Source organism: Hordeum vulgare, chromosome 2H (assembly GCF_904849725.1).
Source record: "Hordeum vulgare subsp. vulgare chromosome 2H, MorexV3_pseudomolecules_assembly, whole genome shotgun sequence".
In the NCBI taxonomy this organism is placed as follows: domain Eukaryota; kingdom Viridiplantae; phylum Streptophyta; class Magnoliopsida; order Poales; family Poaceae; genus Hordeum; species Hordeum vulgare.
In genome coordinates this window covers 295,120,723-295,142,167 of record NC_058519.1, presented here as the reverse complement: position 1 = coordinate 295,142,167, position 21,445 = coordinate 295,120,723, and positions in this window count along the sequence as shown.

Here is a 21,445-nt window from a genome sequence, read left to right as displayed (position 1 = left end):
CCTATTTAATGAAAAATGACCTATACTTAGCTAAGTTCTCTCCTAAGTGACATAATAAGTCCTAAGAGAAGAAGAGAAGAAGAAAAAAGTAAGAAGGAGAAGAAGAGAAAAAAGTAGAAAAGAAGAATAAGTAGAAGAAGAGGATAAAGAAAAATAGAAATAGAAATAAGAGGAAGAAGAAGAAGAAGAAGAGGAGGAAGAAGAGGAGAAGAGAAGGAGGAGGAGGAGGAGGAGGAGAAGAAGAAGAAGAGGAGAAGAGGAGAAGAAAGAAGAAAAATGAAAAGAAGGAAGAAGAAGAATAAGAGAAGAAGAAGAGAAGAAGAAGGAGAAGGAGGAGGAGGAGAAGGAGCCCTCCTTCTCTCCTCCTTCTTCCTCTCCCTCCTTCTTCTCCTTCTTCTTCTCCTTCTTGTCTCATCCTTCTTCTCCTTCTTCTCCTCCTCCTTCTCCTTCTTCGTTTTCTTCTCCTTCTTCTCTTCTTGCTTCTTCTCTTTCTTTTTTAATTTAGCTTATTTTCCCCAACAAACACATACTTGGCTAATTATCCTCCAAAATGACATAATTAGCTTAGTTAGCTCCAAAATGGCCTATTTAATAAAAAATTACATATACTTAGCTAAGTTCTCTCCTAAATGACATGATAAGTCCTAAGAGAAGAAGAGAAGAAGAAAAAAAATAAGAAGGAGAAGAAGAGAAAAAAGAAGAAAAGAAGAATAAGTAGACGAACAGGATAAACAAAAATAGAAATAGAAATAAGAGGAAGAAGAATAAGAAGAAGAAGAGGATGAAGACGAGGAGAAGAGGAGGAGGAGGAGGAGGAGAAGAAGAAGAAGAGGAGAAGAGGAGAAGAAAGAGGAAAAATGAAAAGAAGGAAGACGAAGAAGAAGAGAAGAAGAAGAGAAGAAGAAGGAGAAGGAGCCCTCCTTCTTTTCCTTCTTCTCTCCTACTTCTTCTTCTCCCTCCTTCTTCTCCTTCTTCTTCTCCTTCTTCTCTCCTCCTTCTTCTACTTATTCTTCTCCTCCTCCTTCTCCTTCTTCTTTTTCTTCTCCTTCTTCTCTTCTTGCTTCTTCTCTTTCTTCTTCAATTTAGCTTATTTTCCCCAACAAAAACATAATTAGATAATTATCCTCCAAATTGACATTATTAGTTTAGTTAGTGTGAAAACATCATAAGAACCTTGGTTAGCTCACAACTTAGTTAATTATCCTCCAAAATGACATAATTAGTTTACTTAGCTCCAAAATGGCCTATTTAATAAAAAATGACATATACTTAGCTAAGTTCTCTCCTAAATGACATGATAAGTCCTAAGAGAAGAAGAGAAGAAGAAAAAAATAAGAAGGAGAAGAAGAGAAAAAAGAAGAAAAGAAGAATAAGTAGAAGAACAGGATAAACAAAAATAGAAATAGAAATAAGAGGAAGAAGAATAAGAAGAAGAAGAGGATGAAGACGAGGAGAAGAGGAGGAGGAGGAGGAGGAGAAGAAGAAGAAGAGGAGAAGAGGAGAAGAAAGAGAAAAAATGAAAAGAAGGAAGACGAAGAAGAAGAGAAGAAGAAGAGAAGAAGAAGGAGAAGGAGCCCTCCTTCTTCTCCTTCTTCTCTCCTACTTCTTCTTCTCCCTCCTTCTTCTCCTTCTTCTTCTCCTTCTTCTCTCCTCCTTCTTCTACTTATTCTTCTCCTCCTCCTTCTCCTTCTTCTTTTTCTTCTCCTTCTTCTCTTCTTGCTTCTTCTCTTTATTCTTCAATTTAGCTTATTTTCCCCAACAAAGACATACTTATCTAATTATCCTCCAAATTGACATTATTAGTTTAGTTAGTGTGAAAACATCATAAGAACCTTGGTTAGCTCACAACTTAGTTAATTATCCTCCAAAATGACATAATTAGCTTATTTAGCTCCAAAATGGCCTATTTAATAAAAAATGACCTATACTTAGCTACGTTCTCTCCTAAATGACATAATAAGGCCTAAGAGATGAAGAGAAGAAGAAGAAAATAAGGAGAAGAAGAGAAAAAAGAAGAAAAGAAGAATAAGTAGAAGAAGAGGATAAAGAAAAATAGAAATAGAAATAAGAGGAAGAAGAAGAAGAAGAGGAGGAGGAAGAAGAGGAGAAGAGGAGGATGAGGAGGAGGAGGAGGAGGAGAAGAAGAAGAGGAGGAGAAGAGGAGAAGAAAGAGGAAAAATTAAAAGAAGGAGGAAGAAATAGAAGAGAAGAAAAAGAGAAGAAGAAGAGAAGAAGAAGGAGAAGGAGGAGGAGAAGGAGCCCTCCTTCTTCTCCTTCTTCTCTCCTCCTTCTTCTCTCCTCCTTCTTCTTCTCTTCTCCTTATTCTCCTCCTTCTTCTCCTTCTTCTCCTCCTCCTTCTCCTTCTCCTTCTCCTTCTCCTCCTCCTCCTTATTCTTGTTTTTCTTCTCTTCTTGCTTCTTCTCTTTATTGTTCAATTTAGCTTATTTGTCATGTTGTTGTTGTTCTTCTTCTGACTTTCTTATTCCCATTTTGTAGATTGGATGTACTACAGCATGGAAGCTGGCATTGGAGTGCTTTAGTTCTAGTTTTTATTTGAGTTGATGAACAATGTGGAACTATATGTATATGTATATATGGATGAACAATATATGCGGAATTATATGTACGCATATATGGATGAAACTTTGTATGTGTTGGTTCTTTCGATATATGGGATGTACGTTGATGAACAAATGGCATTGATGAACTTTATATGTATATCATATATGTGTTGTGACCTATATATCATATATGTGCTATGAATTATATATATATGTGCTGTGAAATAGACAAAATAAACAAACACTACTGGAATTCAGAAATTTGCCGTGTGCCTTTCCTTTGCCGTCTGCTGACACATGGCAAAGAGCTTCTTTGCCATCAACTAGCACAAAGCAGACGACAAAGACAACACCTAAGGCAAACATTTTCTTTGCCGCCGGCCTTCCCTATGCCGTCGGCCAGCGGACGGCAAAGCGGTGGCAGATGGCAAAGGGGGTGCCACCGTACACCCCCTCCCACCCCATAACGGGTGATCCCTTTGCCCCCTTCCCTCCTTCTCTTTGCCGTCGGGGGGCGGACGGCAAAGCGAGCCCCCCCTAACGGCCGTCTCCCCACCCCGTCCTCCCTATCTCCTGCTCTTTGCTGTCGGGGGGCGGACGGCAAAGAGAGCCCCCCTAACGGCCGTCTCCCTCTCCCTCTCACTCTCACTCGCCAGTCTCCTCCGCTTCGATAGTTTCTCTCAGCCGCTCGTCCCCCGCCCGCCGGCCGCCTCCTCCCCCGCCCCCTCCTCCCCTCCCGCGGCACCCCTCCTCCCCGCCCGCCGGCCGCCTCCCCTCCCGCTCCCTCCTCCCCGCGGCCTCCTCCCCGCGGCCTCCTCCCCGCGCCCGCCCGCGGCAGCCCTCCTCCCCACCCGCCGGCCGCCTCGCCCTTCCCCCCCCCCCCCGCCGGCCGCCTCCCCTCCCGCCCGCCGGCCGCCTCCCCTCCCGCCCCTCCTCCCCGCGCCCTCCTCACCACACCCTCCTCCCCGCCCGCCGGCCGTCTCCCCTCCCGCCTGCCGGCCGCCTCCCCTCCCGCCCCTCCTCCCCGCCCCCTCCTCCCCGGGTAGGTGAGTTTTTTTTATTTAATTAGATTTAGTTAGTTGATTTAGTTATTTGATTTAGTGGTAGTTGATTTAGTTAGTTGTTTTAATTATATTTAGTTAGTTGATTTGAATAGTAGGTGTAGTTAAATAGTATGTTTAGTTAGTTATTTGATTTGTTAATTTAGAGGTAGATTCTATTTTGTTAATTAGTGGTAGATTCTTTTTTAGTTAATGATTGGTAGATTTTGTTTTTGTTATTTTTTTTGCTGTTTAGTGCTATATAGGTTTAGCGATAGGTTTAGTGATAGGTTTAGATTCTACATAGTCATAATTGAAATAAGTAGAAAAAAGATGAAGAATAAAAGAAGAATAAGTAGATAAGGGAAGAAGAATAAGAAGAAGAGGAGGAGGAGGAGGAGGAGGATAAAAAGAAGAAGAAGAAAAAGAGGAGAGAGGAGAAGAATAAAGAAGACGAAAAAGGAAAAGAAGGAAGAAGAAGAAGAAGAGGGAAATGGAAAAGAAGGAAGAAGAAGAAGAAGAAGAAGAAGAAAAGGAAGGAAGGAAGAAGAAGAAGAAGAAAAGGAAGAGGAGGAAAAAAAGAAGATGATGAAGAAGAAAATGACACCCTGACACCTCGACACCCCGACACGATGCCCGAAACCCCGACACGATATCCTGACGACACCCTGGCAGAATACGCCGCCCCCGACGCCACTGACCCCCAACCCCCGACCTCCGACACCTCTTGGGCCTCTTGTTGACCGAAAAGTCCCCCGACCACCGACCCCTGACGCCACTGACCCTGGACCCCCGACAACACTGACCCCCGACCACCGACGCCACTAACCCCCGAACCCCGACGCCACCGACACCCGACACCACCAACCCTCGACGGCACTGAGTCCCAACGCCACTAACTCCCGACTCCCGACAACTCTTCTGCCTCTGATTGAACGAGAAGGTGATTTTCGGCCTTCCACAAACCGACGGGGTCATAGTTTTGTAAATTATGAGTTAGGTCACATATTTTCTGATTATGTTAATTATAAAAACATCATATTTGTGTTGATCGTGTGAATTTCAATGTGCAGTTGTTCGACGACCTCCACGTGCGTTGGACGAGCTCCGTCCTTGCGTTTGTTGGTGAGCACAAATGACTTCTCCTCCTACCCCCTTAATTTGCTCTGTCCCGGTCTTCGTGCCGATGAAACTTGCAAGCTATAGGTTTCTTCAATCATGAGTATGCGTGACCAGTATGCGTGACCAAAATGCGTCTCCCGTTCGAAAGGGCGACATCTATAAATATGCATTTCTTTGCATATTTATAACCGCCATCCTTTCGAATTGTCCAACATTATCCATGGACAGCCCGAGTATGTGTAGATTGGGTTTGTTTTCCCGTATGCTGTGCTCCGGATCCGATGCGGAATTTCATCAGTGCCTCCCCTGTTGTTCTCCGGGTACACATCCTCTCTGCTTATTGCCGAGACGTGTATCAGGAGAACAGCGGGGAGGTGCTGCCAAAATTCTGCGTCGCATTTCGAGCAGAGCATGGGAAAACGAACCCAATCTACACATACTCGGGTGGGATTAGGACCTATCTTTACCTATTAGCATGTAGGTTGCATGGACGTAATAAAACTGACAAACTTGATTAGCGTATGAATATAGATGATGAATTATATATTTATTTCTTGTGCCCCCATAGGTATCTAGGCAACATGAGTGATCGTGCTTGGATGTACACTGGTCACCCTAGTCAGAAAGACATGACCCATGAATGGTTAACAAAAACCAGGGGGTTTGTGAGAGCTCCATTTGCAAATGGCCAGCAAAAAACATGGTGCCCCTGTCCCAACAGCGACAACTGGAAAAAGTAGACATAGTTTGAAATGGGTAAACACCTGCAGAAGTGGGGTTTTACGCCTAATTATACGGTGTGGACTTTTCATGGTGAGTCGGACCAACGTGCCAGAGCTGAGGTGATTCGTCGTCGCACCGACGAGAATGGTACCGGGATTGAAGACATGGTGCAAGACTTTGATGATGCTCGGGATTCGGACGATGAGATGGAGGAATCTGCAAAGGCCTTCTATGAAATGTTGGAGTCTTCAAAACGTCCTCTCCACGAGCAGACTGAGCTTTGTCAGCTGGATGCCATCGCGCAAGTAATGGCTCTGAAGGCTCAATTCAACCTAGGCAGAGAATGCTACGACGCGATGATGACGATACTTGGACGCTTTCTAACCAAAGGCCATGTACTGCCTGCAAACATGTACCAGTCAAAGAAAATCATCCATGTACTTAAGATGCCCTATGAGAAGATACATGCCTATGAGAATGGATGTGCCTTATTTAGGCTTGAGTATGCGGCCTTGAACTATTGCCTGATTTGCAATTTTTCCAGGTATATTGTGGTAGACAACGGCATGGGTGAGAAGAATCAGACCAAAATCCCCATTAGTGTTCTTAGGTATCTGCCAATCGTACCAAGACTTCAACGTCTTTTCATGGTCGAAGAGACGGCCAGACAGATGACATGGCACAAATTGGGCAAAAGAACCGAACTAGATGCGGATGGGAACAAGATGCTGGTACACACTTCAGATGGTTTTGCATGGAGGTACTTCGATGCATTACATAAGGATAAATCAGAAGATCCAAGGCAACCTAGAGTTGCCATCAGCATGGATGGGTTCAATGTGTATGGTATGACGGAATCACAATACAATTGTTGGCCTGTATTTGCCATTCCACTAAATTTGCCACCCGGAGAGATTATGAAAAGAAAGAACATTTTCCTGACGTTGATAATTCTAGGGCCCAACTATCTGGAGAAGAATATGAATGTGTACATGTAGCCGCTTAAGGATGAGTTGCAAGAAGCCTGGAATAATGGGATCAAGACCTACGACGCGGCTACCAAAACAAATTTCAAAATGCATGTGTGGTACTTGTACTCGACGCATGATTATCCGGCCTTTGTGCTATTCGCTGGCTGGTGTGTGCATGGAAGGTTCCCGTGCACCACATGCAAGGCAGCTCTTCAGTTCCGTTGGCTGCAGGCTGGTCGCAAGTATTCTTGCTTCGACATGCATAGACAATTCCTGGATCCTGACCATAAGTTCAGAAAAGACAAGAAGAATTTCATCAAAGGTAGAGTTGTCAAAAACACTGCACCAGCTACGTTGACAGGCCAACAGACCCTTGATCAGTTAAACGCTCTCGAGACTGATCCTTTGCGTCCAGGATACTTCAAAGGGTATAATACGGAACACGCCTGGAGTCACAAGTCATGCTTATGGGATCTGCCTTACTTCAAAGACCTCCTTTGCCCACACAACATTGACGTGATGCACACTGAAAAGAATATTGCGGAGGCCATTTTTGGTACATTGTTCGGCATAGAGGGGAAGTCAAAAGATAATCCTAAGGCTAGAATCGACGTGGAGGCTCTATGTGATAGACCGTTGCAAAACTTGCGACAACGGAAAGGAAAGCAAAGCATAGCGAAGCCAAAGGCATGGTTCAATCTTGAAAGGCCAGCTATGAGGGAAATGCTATTGTGGGTGAAAATGCGGTTGATGTTCCCCGATGGGTATGCTGCGAATCTAAAGAGGGGAGCGAGTCTTGAGAAATTGAAAATATTTGGGCTCAAGAGTCATGATTGGCACATATGGATTGAGCGGGTAATGCCGGTGATGTTGCGTGGCCTTATCCCGAGGATGAATGGCTAGTACTGGCAGAGCTGAGCTATTTCTTCCGTTCTCTTTGTGCGAAAGAACTATCACCTGGCGTGCTAGATGAAATGGAAGAGTTGGCGCCTGAGTTGATCTGCAAATTAGAAAAGATCTTTCCACCGGGCTTCTTTAATCCAATGCAACATTTGATTTTGCATCTCCCGACCGAGGCAAGAATGGGGGGGGGCATTCAAAATCGATGGTGCTACTCAACTGAGAGGATGCAGAAGACGCTTCGAGCTAAGTGTAAAAATAAACATAGAATTGAAGCATCGATGGCCGAGGCATTCATTACTGAGGAGGCGACAAACTTCATGCCAGCACACTACGAAGCCAAAAATCATCATTTGCATAACGTGAAGCCTCGGTACAATGATGGCGATCGAAAAAAAAGTTCGATCCAACCTCAGCCTATTCAAAGGTAAGCTCGCACCATCCGGTTCTTCGAAAGGGAAATCGTTGGATGTCGAAGAATGGCAAACCATTTCATTGTATATCTTCACCAACCTAACAGAAGTGCGGCCGTACATCGAGTAAGTTCTCGGTAATTTATTGTTCCGCAACTTCTAATTGCTTTGAACTACTCTTATTCCTGGATATTTGATATAGTCGATACGTCGCCGAATTCTCGGATGGAGCGGTCATCGAAAAGGATTCCGTTGAAGAGTATGAGCTTCTCGCAAAGCATGGAGGCGACTATCCTGGTTTCATCTCTTGGTTAAAACAAAGGGTAATTAATTACCATTAAGGGCCCATTTGATTTCTTGGTCTAATTTGCGGCTAATGCATCCATTCTTTCGTATTAAACTTGTAGGCTGATGCAGAGTCTATGGATGCCGAGTTGAGACAAGTCGCTAATGGTTTTGACTATAAGGTCCGTTCATTTGACAAATACAACATCAACGGGTATCACTTTTGCACCTTTGGCAAAGATCTATCTATGCCCGACCTAAAGACTACCAATTGTTCTATCTCTGCTATCGGCGAAGGAGACACTAGAGTTGAAGCAATTTATGAACTTCTATTCTATGGTGAAAACCCACCGACCGTCGTAGTCTTCAAATGTTATTGGTTTGAGCTGAGGGAGACTAGAAGGACTCATGAACATATAGGACTAGTCGAAATCAACCAAAACACCCACTTAGATGTTCGCGATGTCTATATTACGGCTCAACAAGCGACACAAGTTTTCTATCTACCGTGGGCGCGCCAAACTGATCCAAATCTCAAAGGTTGGGATGTCGTTTATGAAGTGCCACCACATTTTAGACCACCTACCATCAATGAAAGAGGATTACGAACCTCACATTAACCCAGACACATATGAAGGAGAATTCTTCCAAGAAACACGTATGTCCAAGAAACGTTTCAAGAACCGCTCTACTTCACCCCAGAACATTGAAGTAGACAACGACATTGAATCCGTCTTAACCCCTGAGCCCGAACAGGAAGAGCTGGAAGAAGAAGAGGTTACTCCTGTCACTTCTTGACCGATTACATAATGGTGGCCTTCCACATGTTCTTCGTGATAGTGATGATGATGATGCATTTATTGATGATAGTGATGGTCATGATGCATTTATTGACCCCGAAGCATATATAGACGAGCACGACTGTTATTAGTTTATGTCAGGTATTCAACTATTATACTATATATAAATTTTGAGTTCATGTTAGGTATTCAACTATTATACTATATATAAATTTTGAGTTCATGTCAGGTATTCAACTATTATTACTGATGTTGGTATTTATGTTGTACTAATTTCATTTATTCTTTGTCATGAAAGGTGTTGAAAGATGGTGGGAAAGGGTCGAAAGCACTCCGCGGCTCCTTCTTCGTCGGCGGGTGATGGGATGGGTACTTCCATTCCTGCCTCGCCTCTTCGGAGAGCGTTGCTCTCTACTCTGCAAGGAGCGCCCCCCGTGAGAGGAGGTCGACCCCCCGCAAAGCCGAGGGGTACTAAAGATACATGTTGTATTCATGTTGGTGTACTCATGTTGTATGCATATTGGTATTTATATATATTTTATTACTCATGTTGGTATTTATGTTGTACTAAAGGTACACGTGGCCACGGGAGAGGTAGGGCGGTGGCTGCCACGCCTTCTGAGGTGGCGGCTACACGGTCTCCGCCACCACCCCAAGCTGATTCACCTGAGCACAGGACTTCTAGGGTGGATTTGTCTGAGGTGGAGGCTACACGGTCTCCGATTCACGAGCCTCAGGTCGACGAGCCTTCGACCCACGAGACTCGTGTCCCAGAGGCTTCCTTCCAGGCGACTCCGGAGCAAAGCAGGGGTGAGGGTACGTCCCAAGAGACCCAGTGGGATGCTGGTAGCGACGAGGAGCTGGGTGAGGGGGCTACCGTCTACCAGCATGGTAGTTCGGGGCTCTCGCTCGTGCCAGCGACCCCCGAGCAGAGGTGGTCGATTAGGCCAAATGGGGACAAGTAAGTTAATTTACTCTTATTTAACCTTTTGCCTTCACGTTTTCTCTTTAATTTGTTTTGGCTTTAATGTGTCATACTGTAGAGGTTGGATTGTTGCCAAGGGTGTCCGCAAGCCCAACAACGTCCTTGGTGTTCTTTGCCGTAAAAACTTCCCAGGGTTTGTTACGTTGCCCGGTCGGGAGCGAGAGGTAGGAATGACCTGGGAGCACTACTTGGGTGCCCCAGCCCCGCCAGATGTGGAGATCGACAGTGTTTTGTGCGACACGAGGGCGGACATGGTGATCCGAAAGTTCTGGGTAATTTCTCCTTCACACAATTATAGATCAACCATAGCTATTTATTGTACTAATCGGTGTTGTCTCGTTTGCAGGCCTACTACAGGTGTGAGGAGGGATACGAGGAGGACGCGGCAATGGTTATCGAAACCGAATGTAGCCACCTACTTCAAAACTTTCGGCACGAGGCTCGGGTGCAGGCTGTTCGAGACTACTATACCACATGGCGTATTAGGATTGACAAGGCGAAGTGCCGTGATGCTAAGATGGAGAAGGAGCATTACATGAAGGTAATTATGTATTATTATGGCTTTGTAGTTAGTTTCCTTGACTTGGTTCTTACACGCTCAAATTTCTCTTTATTAACTTAGGTGCCCCCGAGATGGTGTGTGGATAAGATGGATTGTTGGGAGGCCTTGGTGGATCAGTGGTGCTCCGAAACATGGGAGGCCAGCCACAACAACGCCAAGGAGAGGCCTGGCAAAATGGTTGGCGTGCCACACCATCAAGGGAGCATCAACTTAATCCAATTTGGCGAGAACTGGGTATGTGGTTTGCTTCATGCCTCATGCAATTCATTCTTAATGCTATCTTGAGCCCTTTACTAATACAATTTTCCATTCTCTCTCTTTTAGGCGCGTCACAATAAGACGGAGGTGCCACAGATGTACGACCTGTATGCAATGGCCCATACTGCCTCGTACAAGAAGGTCAAGGCATTCTCTGAGTCTGACCTCGAGCATCCAGAAAACTTCACCAACATCTCCTCCCACCACAAGCTCGTGAAGTACAGAGATCACGGGAAGGCGAGGAAAGGGGAGGACTTTAACCCGACCGAGGGGCCTATTGATCCAGAGCTGGTGATGATAGCTGGCAACGGGAGGCCCCATGGCTCGATCGCCATTGGAGACGGCCTTATACGTTGTCCTAGCACTCTCCGCCAGATAAAGGCATGCCAAACGAGCTCTTGTCCGGAGATAACATGTCGTCCACAGCCAGTCGAGCTCGCCATCGAGGTTAGATTAATGGACTCAACTATCTTTCCGCATTATGTTGTGCGTTGGAACCAATATGATTACATTGCTAACAATGAGTTGTGTTGAAGGCTGCTATTTAGAAAGAGAGAGAGAGGCAATGCAGGCGGCTATGGCGGAGAAGGATAAGGAAATTAGGGAGCTGGAGGAGAGGATGACTGCATTGGTGGAGGCGGAGAGGGCCATATGCGAGCTCTTCATGGTAAGTTTCTTCTTCATGTTATTTCAAATCTTGCATTTGAATGTCCGTTTCATTAATAAATAAAAAGTTTGACTTGTCGAAACCAAATGTACAGTCTATGTGCGAGAAGAGCGGCCAAGTCCCTCTGCGATGCCAGTCATTAACGTGGCGGGGACGGTGAGTTTTATTTCAGTGCAGTGATCTTAAGAGTGTCCTCATGCTAACTACACATTGCAAATGATGTTTGGTGCAGAATATCTCCCGAAACGCATCGCACGACCCTTCTACAGTCGAGCCTTCTCCAGGGCAGCCTTCTCCAGGTGGAACAAGCAAGAGCCACTGTGCTTCACCGCTGTGATGACGATAATGGTATGTTATTTCTAGTGTTTTAATAAAAAATAGCTAGACTTCCATCTAAATGACATAATTAGCTTAGTTAGCTCCAAGAAAGGCTAAATTGGCTAATTATAATACGAAATGACATAATTAGCTTAGTTAGCTCCAAAATGACCTATTTAATAAAAAATGACCTATAGTTAGCTAAGTGCTCTCCTAAATGACATAATAAGGCTTACGTAGCTGCAAGATGACCTATTCCCCCTAACTTAGGTATTAAATGGCCTATAATTAGCCTAGCTAGATCCAAAATGGCTTAATAAGCATAGTTTGCTCCGGAATGACCTATTTTACCCAAGTTAGCTCCGAAACAACCTATAGTTAGCTAGGGTTCCACCTAGATGACATAATTAGCTTAGTTAGCTCCTAAATGGTCTATTTAATAAAACATGACTTATACTTAGCTAATTATCCTCGAAATGACATAATTAGCTCCAAAAAGGCATTCTTAGCCAATTTAGCCCGAAGAAGGGGACAAGAGGAGAAGAAAGAGGAAAATGAAAGGAAGGAAGAAGAAGAAGAAGGAGAAGGAGGAGGATAAGAAGAAGGAGAAGAAGGAGGCGAAGAAGAAGGAGAAGGAGCTCCTCCTTCTCCTTCTTCTTCCTCCTTCTTCCTCCTTCTCCTTCTTCTTCTTCTTTTCTTCTTCTTCTCCTATTCCTTCACCTTCTCCTCCTCCTCCTCCTCCTCCTCCTTCTTTTACTTCTTCTTCTCTTTCTCTTCTTCTACGTAGCTTAGACTCGTCCAAGAAAGGCTAAATTGGCTAATTATCCTACGAAATGACATAATTAGCTTAGTTACCTCCAAAATGACCTATTTAATAAAAAATGACCTATAGTTAGCTAAGTTCTCTCCTAAATGACATAATAAGGCATACGTAGCTGCAAGATGACATATTCCCCCGAACTTAGGTATTAAATGGCCTATAATTAGCCTAGCTAGATCCAAAATGGCTTAATAAGCATAGTTTGCTCCAGAATGACCTATTTTACCCAAGTTAGCTCCGAAACGACGTATAGTTAGCTAGGATTCCACCTAGATGACATAATTAGCTTAGTTAGCTCCTAATTGGTCTATTTAATAAAACATGACCTATACTTAGCTAATTATCCTCGAAATGACATAATTAGCTCCAAAAAGGCATTCTTAGCCAATTTAGCCCGAAGAAGGGGACAAGAGGAGAAGAATGAGGAAAAATAAAAGGAAGGAAGAAGAAGAAGAAGAGAAGAAGAAGAAGGAGAAGGAGGAGGATAAGAAGAAGGAGAAGAAGGAGGAGAAGAAGGAGAAGGACCTCCTCCTTCTCCTTCTTCTTCGTCCTTCTTCCTCCTTCTCATTCTCCTTATTCTTTTCTTCTTCTTCTCCTCTTCCTTCTCCTTCTCCTCCTCCTCCTCCTCCTTCTTCTTTTACTTCTTCTTCTCTTTATCTTCTTCTACGTAGCTTAGACTCATCCAAGAAAGGTTAAATTTGCTAATTATCCTACAAAATGACATAATTAGCTTTGTTAGCTCCAAAATGACCTATTTAATAAAAAATGACCTATAGTTAGCTAAGTTCTCTCCTAAATGACATAATAAGGCTTACATAGCTGCAAGATGACCTATTCCCCCTAACTTAGGTATTAAATGGCCTATAATTAGCCTAGCTAGATCCAAAATAGCTTAATAAGCATAGTTTGCTCCGGAATGACCTATTTTACCCAAGTTAGCTCCGAAACGACGTATAGTTAGCTAGGGTTGCACCTAGATGACATAATTAGCTTAGTTAGCTCCTAAATGGTCTATTTAATAAAACATGACCTATACTTAGCTAATTATCCTCGAAATGACATAATTAGCTCCAAAAAGGCATTTTTAGCCAATTTAGCCCGAAGAAGGGGACAAGAGGAGAAGAAAGAGGAAAAATGAAAGGAAGGAAGAAGAAGAAGAGAAGAAGAAGAAGGAGAAGGGGGAGGATAAGGAGAAGGAGAAGAAGGAGGAGAAGAAGGAGAAGGAGCTCCTCCTTCTCCTACTTCTTCCTCCTTCTTCCTGCTTCTCCTTCTCCTTGTTCTTTTCTTCTTCTTCTTCTCTTCCTTATCCTTCTCCTCCATCTCCTCCTTCTTTTACTTCTTCTTCTCTTTCTCTTCTTCTACGTAGCTTAGACTCATCCAAGAAAGGCTAAATTGGCTAATTATCCTACGAAATGACATAATTAGCTTAGTTAGCTCCAAAATGACCTATTTCATAAAAATGACCTATAGTTAGCTAAGGTATCTCCTAAATGACATAATAAGGCTTACGTAGCTCCAAGATTACATATTCCCACTAACTTAGGTATTAAATGGCCTATAATTAGCCTAGCTAGATCCAAAATGGCTTAATAAGCATAGTTTGCTCCGGAATGACCTATTTTACCCAAGTTAGCTCCGGAACGACGTATAGTTAGCTAGGGTTCCACCTAGATGACATAATTAGCTTAGTTAGCTCCTAAATGGTCTATTTAATAAAACATGACCTATACTTAGCTAATTATCCTCGAAATGACATAATTAGCTCCAAAAAGGCATTCTTAGCCAACTTAGCCCGAAGAAGGGGACAAGAGGAGCAGAAAGAGGAAAAATGAAAGGAAGGAAGAAGAAGAAGGAGAAGGAGGAGGATAAGAAGAAGGAGAAGAAGGAGGAGAAGAAGGTTAAGGAGCTCCTTTTCTCCTTCTTCTTCCTCCTTCTTCCTCCTTCTCCTTCTCCTTCTTCTTTTCTTCTTCTTCTCCTCTTCTTTCTCCTTCTCCTCCTATTCCTCCTCCTCCTCCTCCTCCTCCTTCTTTTGCTTCTTCTTCTCTTTGTCTTCTTCTACGTAGCTTAGACTCATCCAAGAAAGGCTAAATTGGTTAATTATCCTACGAAATGACATAATTAGCTTAGTTAGCTCCAAAATGACCTATTTAATAAAAAAATGACCTGTAGTTAGCTAAGTTCTCTCCTAAATGACATAATAAGGCTTACATAGCTGCAAGATGACATATTCCCCCTAACTTAGGTATTAAATGGCCTATAATTAGCCTAGCTAGATCCAAAATGGCTTAATAAGCATAGTTTGCTCCGGAATGACCTATTTTACCCAAGTTAGCTCCGCAACGACCTATAGTTAGCTAGGGTTCCACCTAAATGACATAATTAGCTTAGTTAGCTCCTAAATGGTCTATACTTAGCTAATTTCTCTCCGAAATAACCTATATATACACTTCTTCATCTAGTATTATTCTTCTAACTTTCTTATTTGTCATTTTGCAGATTACCTTCACTTCACGGGAAGCTTGGATTATATTGATGGAATGCTTGAAGATGATTTCTTGTACCATGGCTTGTATTTAAACTATTGTAGTATATGGATATATATGAAACTTTGTATGCATGTGGATGAAACTGGTGTAATATATGGTTTGGTACGGATGCAACTTGCATAATATGTATGCACTATGGATGAGAGTTATTTTAATATGGTTATGAGTACGGAAAGAAATTTATTTATGTCAAATATATATATATATATCCTGATTATTGTTAAAAATGCTCGATATAATAAAAAATAAAATAAAAAGGTGCTGGTTCCCCTCTTTGCCGTCTGCCCCGACATGGCAAAGGGGGATGGCAGACGGCAAAGGGGGGAATCTGCCCCCTCTCTCTCCCCTCTTTGCCTTCTGCCACCACATGGCAAAGGGGAGTAGGCACACGACAAAGAGGGGAATCTGCCCCCTCTCTCTCCCCTCTTTGCCGTCTGCCCCCCACATGGCAAAGGGGGGTGGGCAGACGGTAAAGGGGGGAATCAGCCCCTCTCTCTCCCCTCTTTGTCGTCTGCCTCCACATGGCAAAGGGGCGGATGGCAGACGGCAAAGAGAGGAGGCCTGCCGTTAACACTCAACGGGGCCGTTGCACTATGTGCCGTCCCATTTAGTTTGCCGTCTGCCCCCTCATGGCAAAGATTCTTTGCCGTCCGCTTTAAAATAGCAGACGGCAAAGAACCTCTGCACCAGATTTTTTTATCGTCTAGTTTGCCGTCAGCTGATCGACGGCAAAGCCTTTGTCGTCCGTGGTTCCCCCTTTGCTGTCTGCCATGGCAGACGGCAAATTTCTAAATTTCAGTAGTGAAAAATGTGATAATATGGGCTCTTTGTCGTCTGCCAGCTGATGGCAAAGGCCTTTGCCATCAGGCAGCTGACGGCAAAGGTGCCACGTGCCCCCCAGCTGTGCAACCTGGGCAGCAGGAGCTGGCCATATGGGCTCTTTTGTCGTCCGCTGCCTCGGGAGGCTGACGGCAAAGTGGTAGGGAGGCAGACGACAAAGAAGCCGACACGCGCTGGCCCAACTCTGTGCTGGCCCATAGAAGCAGACGGCAAAGCCTCCGTTAGCCCTAACAGAGGCGTCGCCTGTCGGCTGCCGTCTCAATCTCTTTGCCGACTGCTCAGTGTCTGACAAGGACGACAAAGAGCTTTGCCGTCCGCTTAGGGTAGGCTGACGGCAAAGAAGCTACAATGCAGTCGTAGGCTGACACAGAATCTTTGCCGACAGGTGGCAGACGACAAAGCTCTTTGTCGTTGGTGTAGACCTCTTTGCCGTGTGTGATGGCAGACGACAAAGAAGCTGATTCCTGTAGTGTGTGGCAGGGGGTGTACCTCACTCCAGATGATATGAGGACAGGTCATGTCGATCCAACAACAACAATTTCAGACCCCTTGTCATCGTTGGTGCAAATGTCGCGTCCATCATTTGAAGGTTCATTTGATCCTGTCGGCACCGTCGTCGCCGGCACAGTGCTCGTCCAGCATGGGTCGACTTTCCAGCACTCATCTAGTCCACTGAAGCAAGCCGTCAGCGGAAAGAAATTGCATACCCCATCAGAAATAGAGATGGGAATGCAAGAATCTGTGGAAGGCGTAGTACTGAATTCCACAAAATCATGAAAAGGAATGTATGTCAAGCAATGAAAGAAATGTTGCCAGGCCACTCTATGTCCGCAGATGACGTTGGTAGCAAAATCATGCGCCGAGTTCATGCTCTTGCCAAATGGACGGAGTATGAAGAGTTAGTAAAAGAAGTGCCAAGGAGAAAAGAGTATGTCACTCAGACTGGTCATGCAAGTGCAAAACGGGCAACTCTGAAGAGAAGAGAGATGGCTCTACGTGCTGATTCAGGTTACAGCAGAATAGAAGACAGAAGTTATCCAGTGTCAAGTGAAGATAATGATATGCATGTGAGAAAGGAATTAAAAAATACAACAAAGAAGTCTGCCACGGTGCTCACTCCATGGCCAGCTCGCAAAAGAGATCAGAGAAATTCATTTGAGGTGTTCAATGTGCTGCCAGTTGGTGTCACGGAGGCAATGGACAATGATAGTGAAACATCATCGACATCAGTTCACTTCAAGAGAAAGAAATCCTAGAAAGATATTGTACCAGGCCATCGTCCCATAACTCGCAGTCAAATAAATTCGAGTAATGAGGAACATGATTCAGATTATGTGGAGGGTCATAATCCTCTACATGATGGTGTTGAACATGGTTCTAAGAATAAATTAAAATCTCAGGAAGAACAACAGTCTGATGTTAGTACAGTCCGTGTGGAGCAAGTCCTCGCAGCGAATGGAGGTTGTTCAGTTGAGGAGCAGCTAGCACAACTCACTGTTGCACTTCAGCAGAAGGAAGATGAACTGGTTGCTCTGCACAATCTCATAGAAAATAATACAAGTGCTGAAGCTTGGAGGAACGCTTCCAGTAGCCGTAACAATGATCAAGGTGGTTAGGGACTAAATCTTGAAGCCATCCAGAAAATGATAGCTGAAGGAGTCAAAGCCCAATATATGCAGACTCACTACTCCATGCGTCTAGGGTATGTTAAGCCATACCCGCCGGATGTAGACCTTGTTCCATTCCCAGCAAATTATCGACAACCATAGTTCAATAAGTTCAGTGGAGGCGGATCTCCGCATGAACATGTTGCCCATTTATTGGCAGCTTGTCAAGACACAGCTCAAAATGGCGCATTGCTACTGCGACAATTTGTGCAAACTTTGTCAGGTCCTACTTTTACTTGGTATAGCACATTGCCACCGAGTTCGATCAAGACATGGGAACAAATGCAAGATGCTTTTCTTGAGCGCTTCTACATCACTCAGAGAACTGTTGGCATTACAGAGCTAACTCAAACAGAGCAAGCGACAAACGAGAAAGCTGCAGATTTCATTAATAGATGAAGGAAGTTAAGCCTTCACTGTCCGCAGCCACTCACGGAACCCGAAGTTGTACGTATGTGTATGAATAATCTGCATTCATATATGGCTGTGTATCTACATGGTGTGCAGCCTACTACTTTGAAGAGTTGGCCTCAAAAGCCACAAAAATTGAGAATTACAATCAGCTTGTAGCACGCCGTACAAAGACGGTATACAAGCCGGTTGACAACAGCGGTCAGCGTGATAAGTTGCCTGCCAAGCCAAAGCCAACGCATGTCATGGAGACAACAACAATGAAACCATAGTTTCAGTCCGGGGCACCCGCCGTGAGAAATGCAGAGCGTGTAGGTGCACCAACTCGGAGGCCGACCCTCACTGAGCGTCAAAACAGAGAATATTCTTTTCCTGTTGAAGAAATTGGTGACTTGTTCGCTGGTTTACTTCAGCTGAAACTTATTGAGCTTCCAAATTCAAAGAGACTAGAAGAAGCCAATAGGTTCAAAGATCCAAATTTCTGCCACTACCACCGTATCTTGGGTCATACTCTCAAGGACTGTTTTGTAGTGAAGAACCTCATTCAAAAGTTGATTGATGAAGGAACTATTGATGTAGACTTGCTTAAAAGTTTAAAGAAAGGAAAGAAGGTTGCTGCAGCAAACGTGGCAACCCTTCAAGATGACATGGTGAGTAGTTGTGCCTCTTCAAACATGAGACCAGCTTATGATAAAAATATATTGAAATCAGATGGTGAGTTTGATCCTGTCATATTATCAGGAATTGAACCGCACATTGGATAAGGAACGGGCTATAGATGTCAGCTCGGAAGAGGTGCTCTCCGCAGAGGAGGACTACACGCCGTCGAGCCCCGTGGATTATACTCCATCGAGCCCCGAGGATCTAAAGATCGACGACGATAGCGACTTGGACTCATCGTCCACCATCAAGTGGAGAAAGAAACCAATGTTCCGCGCTCCAGGCCGGGAATATCAGAAAGCTTGGCGAAGCGATTAAAAGAAGTTCGCCAAGAATTTAATGTTCTGGCCATTGGTGTCTTCGAGGATGATAGTAAGTCTCTTCACTTCCCTGAAGAAGAGGCGCCTGAAGTGGATCAAGTCCATCTTAGATCAGGTCATCAGCTAGCTGACCCACATCCTCCACCCAGAAAGGAGCCTAGGAACAAAGATGTAGTTCCTGATGAAATGACTGACCCTACTGTTAAGGTGTCGGTCAAGTATGATGTAATCTCACACTTGAAGAAAGTACCAGCTATGCTTTCAGTATATGATGCTTTGTCTCTTTCTTCTGATTTGCGCAAGGCTTTGGTTACGACATTGTCATTCCCTGAAGATTATCGAGTTGAAGTTTCCCAAACTGAAACTGAACTAAATGATGTACTGAATATTACATTTAGTGATGAGGACAAGCTGCTAGGCTCTAAGAAACACAACCGACCTCTTCTCATGTTTGGTGAGATCAGTGACTCACCAACAAACCGCATAATGATAGATGGTGAATCTGCTATAAACTTACTACCTCTACGTACTCTGAAAAGAATAGGATACAATACAAGAGACCTATGTCGGTCTAATGTAGTGATCCATGGATTTAATCAGTCAGGTCAAGAGGCTATGGGTACCATATCTGTGACTTTAAAATTGGAAACACTATGCACAAACGTGACCTTCCATGTAATTGACGGAACTACCTCGTACAATGCTTTGTTGGGTCGACCATGGTTGCATGAAAATCAAGTTGTACCATCGACACTTCATCAATGCATTAAGTACAGAGAGGAGTCTGGAGAAACAGTCAGAATATTTGTAGATAAAAGGCCATTCATGGTAGCTGAATCCTTCTATGCTGATGCAAAATTTTACTTTGAGCCTGTCGAAAAGGTGGACAAGCCAAAGTCGATAGTAGTGCCTGAACCAAATGTTACGGCAAAAGATGTTGCAGAAAATTCATCCGGTGAAAAGGTCTATCAGTATATACCAAGTAATCAAAGAAAGAAGGGCGACCCAATATTCCGCATCGTGAATAAGTCATCCGGTAAGAGAGGTACAAAACTTCCTATGCCTCTACCTCCTTTAGTTCAACACAAAATTGAACTAGCTAAGGAGTCACATCAGTATAAAAAAATAAAAACAAGCAAGTGGCACAAATTACCTTGTCAAATAAAAATGATGAGTCATTGCCTATTTCTTTATATGATACTAGAGTTCTATATATGATGCAGAAAATGGGATATGATATCTTCACTCGCCCATCTTTATGCAACGGCCGAGGGCAACTTGCGCCATTTGAAAAAGTGTTGTCTCCAGAACAACTTGAAGCTCTGCATGAAGACCAAATTTTTAAAAGAAAAGAGATATGGGTTAGGATATGAAGTTTGTATGGCGTTAACTGAATATATTGATATGGCTGAAGCATCTCCGCAAATGGAAGATGGCAACCAGCCCACAGTTGACGACTTGGAAGAAATAAATATTGGTATGACCGATCACCCTCATCCAATTTTTATCAGTAAACATTTGTCTAAAGAAAATAAAGAAAAGTATACTAAATTCCTCGCTGCAAACAGAGACGTGTTTGCTTGGATATATGAAGAAATGCCCGGACTAGACCCGGAAGTAGCAATACATCGCCTCGCCGTACAAGATGGCGTCACGCCGGTGAAACAGGGAAAATAATGTATCGTCCTGAAGTATTACTAAAAATAGAAGATGAGGTAGACAAGCTCATTGCTGCAGGGCTCATTAGAGAGGTCTAATATCCCAAGTGGATCTCTAGTATTGAACCCGTCAAAAAGAAAAATGGTCAGACTCGTGTATGTGTAGACTTCAGGGATTTGAACAAAGCATGTCCCAAAGATGATTTCCCAATACCTATTTCTGAAATACTAGTCGATGCCCTCATGGGGCATGAAATATATTCTTTCATGGATGGCTATTCCGGTTACGACCAAATAAGAATGGCGCCGAAAGATCAAGAGCTAACAGCATTCCGCACACCTAAAGGTATATACTGTTACAAAGTTATGCCTTTCGGATTGAAAAATGCCGGGGCAACAAATCAACAAGCCATGGCAATCATCTTAGATGGGTTGGTGTATGACATCGTCGAATGTTATATAGACGACATAGTTGTGAAATCAAAGCGCGACCAAGATCCCTTAAAGCATCTTCATGTGGTCTTCAAGCGTCTTAGGCAACATAATCTGAAAATGAACCCAATGAAGTGTGCGTTCGGAGTTTCCTCCGGAAAAATTTCTTGGTTTCGTGGTTACAAAACATGGCATTCAAGTCGATCCAACTAAAATACAAGCAATCGTCAAAATGCCACCGCCTATAAACCTAAATAAATTAAAAAGCTTCCAAGGTCACTTGGCATATATCAGAAGGTTCATCTCTAACTTATCTGGGAGATGCAAGTCTTTCTCACGCCTTATGAAAAAGGGTGTCCCTTTTGAATGGGATCAAGAATGCCAAAATGCATTCCTAGAAATTAAGAAATATTTGATAAACCCTCCTATTTTAGGAGCACTAGTCAAGGATCGGCCACTAATCCTATATACAGCAGCCATGCCTAC